The sequence below is a fragment of the Arachis duranensis genome, chromosome 5, assembly GCF_000817695.3.
Source record: "Arachis duranensis cultivar V14167 chromosome 5, aradu.V14167.gnm2.J7QH, whole genome shotgun sequence".
Taxonomy (NCBI): domain Eukaryota; kingdom Viridiplantae; phylum Streptophyta; class Magnoliopsida; order Fabales; family Fabaceae; genus Arachis; species Arachis duranensis.
In genome coordinates this window covers 105227976-105230486 of record NC_029776.3, presented here as the reverse complement: position 1 = coordinate 105230486, position 2511 = coordinate 105227976, and positions in this window count along the sequence as shown.

Below are 2511 nucleotides of genomic sequence, written 5' to 3'. Positions count from 1 at the left end.
ATATCTTGGTTTGGAAAACTTTTAACATGTAATTATTTAAAAGAAGGTGATAATTTAAAATTCTTTTTTGACATATTTAGTTAAATTTCATTTCTGGTGTCTAATGTTTACTCCAAAAAATTATAAAAGAAAAGGAATTCTACTTTATTCTATCTTTATTTTTAGATAAATTAAACAAAAATTTATAAGGATAATTCACATAAATAAAATAAGTTAAAGAAACTCTTACGCAAATACAACATTATAAAACTGCAGATAAAAATGCAACAATTCTAACTGTATGTAATCTGCGACACCCTAACACAAAATCTAAATACACGTAATCTACTGTACCTTATCGTAAATTACGTTGAGAAACTGATTTCACATAAATCGCTGGTTTATGAGCAGATGGGCCCAAAGCATATTCCACTACACCTTGTACCAGATTATGAGGAGAGTGGTTCACTATAAAAATCGTGTGAGGCTATAACGGATTTCATTTTATGAGAGTGGTTAGATACTTAGAGAGAGAAAGTAGAGAGAAAGGAGATGATATTCTTGGAGCAGTGGAACAATGGAAGATGAACTGGGGTTGTACCGGCTCAACGGCGTTACTCACGTAGCCGGATCAATGAATAGGTAAGTCTCTTTATTTTCTTTCAATTATTTAATACCTGTATATTTTATTTAATATTAAGGAAGTTATTTATTAATTAGAAAGATAAAACCTTAGTTTAACTTAGCTTTTGAAAATCAAAATTTAAAATTTAAAATTTAAAATTAAATTTAAGTTGTGGATGGTAAATTAGTAATTTCAAAACCTAGGTAGTTTGAGTTTTGAAACATAAGCTATGGTTTGGTGATGTCATTATTGTTAGAAATTAAGCAGGTGTTCTTTATTTTTGAATATGCAGCTAACCTGATATATTTATAGCATTCGTAGGCAACAGAATATGTCGTTACATGATAGGATCATACCTTACTTGGAGAGGGCTGGGTTGTACCACCTGACTAGGTTGAACGAGCATTGGTTCTAGTTGGATGAGCCTCTGGTCAACGCATTTATCTAGAGGTGGTGGTTTGAGGCTCACACTTTCCATATGCATTCGGAGAGTGTATATCACGCTCCAGGATGTGGCATATCAGCTGGGGCTGTCACTGATCAGGAGTGGTGCTGGCTCGACGACATGATGCAGGAGGAGCAGCTTGGTGGTGATGACGGAGGCCAAGCAGATCACCACCTACGTCGATCTAGTGCTAGACGACGGGATGCTCGTGCTGGACGAGCACCTTCCGTCCACCATGATGACGAGGCTGGATCGTCCCGTGGTCACCCTACTGACACTCAGATTGGTGGCACTACGGAGGCTAGTATGGGTGATACACTTTTTACTCACGTTCCAAGTATTGCATGAATGTAGCACGCAGATGTTTGCTAATCTTGCTAACACTACTTTCACCATGGATTTGGACGATCAGCTGATTGGACCACAGTTCTATGCGAATTTCGCTGAGATCATATAGGGTGACGACGTTCAGCAGTACCAAAGTCCGGTCCCAGGAGGTCCGTCCGAGCTTCCGGAGTACAGGCCACAACCAGCAGATGTGCCGTCCCAGGTTCTTGAGTCCCAGCTGCCGATCGACCTGAATGAGCCCGTAGGTAGCCCGTACGACACTTGGTTTGGCATGGGGGACGCTGCCATCTGCATTTGGAGTTGGGCTACAGGATGCTCCACCCGGAGATCGGCGAGCGACCAGAGTTAAGCGTCCGACTCGATGTGGCACAGGCTCGCACCTACTTGGTACATTTGGGGGCGACCATGATGATGATGGAGACCAGCAGTAGCACCCATTGTGTTTGTTCTGACCATTATTTTTGTATGAATTATGACTTATTTATTTCTTGTTAGTCTTAACAACTTGTGACTATTATATTTGTATGACTTCTGTAGTTAATTTATTTTATGTTGGTGTTAATGTCCGGTGGCTATTATTTTTGTACGACTTACTTATGACGATTACATTTGTATAATTTCGTACATTTTGCATTCTGAGTTATTACTATTATACTAGTATTCATATGTTCCAAAGTGAACCACTCTCCTCGTAATCCGCTACAAGGTGTAGCGGAATATGCTTTGGTCCCATCTGCTCATAAACCGCTACAGGGTGTAGCGATTTATGTAGAATCAATTTCTCAATGCAATCCGTGACAGAGTGTAGCGGATTATGTGTATTTAAATTTTGCGTTAGGGTGTCGCAGATTACATACAATTGGGATTATTATTATATTTTTGTCTACAATTTCACAATATTATATTTACGTAAAAATTTTTTCAACTTATTTTATTTATGTGAATTGCCCATTTTATAAACACTAAAAAACCCACCTTTAATTAAACTAATTAATATAACATGTATTCTATATATGATTATATTTTGACTATTATTTTCTTAACATCAATCACTATCAAAACAAAAACGATATTTTTATTTTAGTAGAATAAATATTTTATTTAGACAAAAATT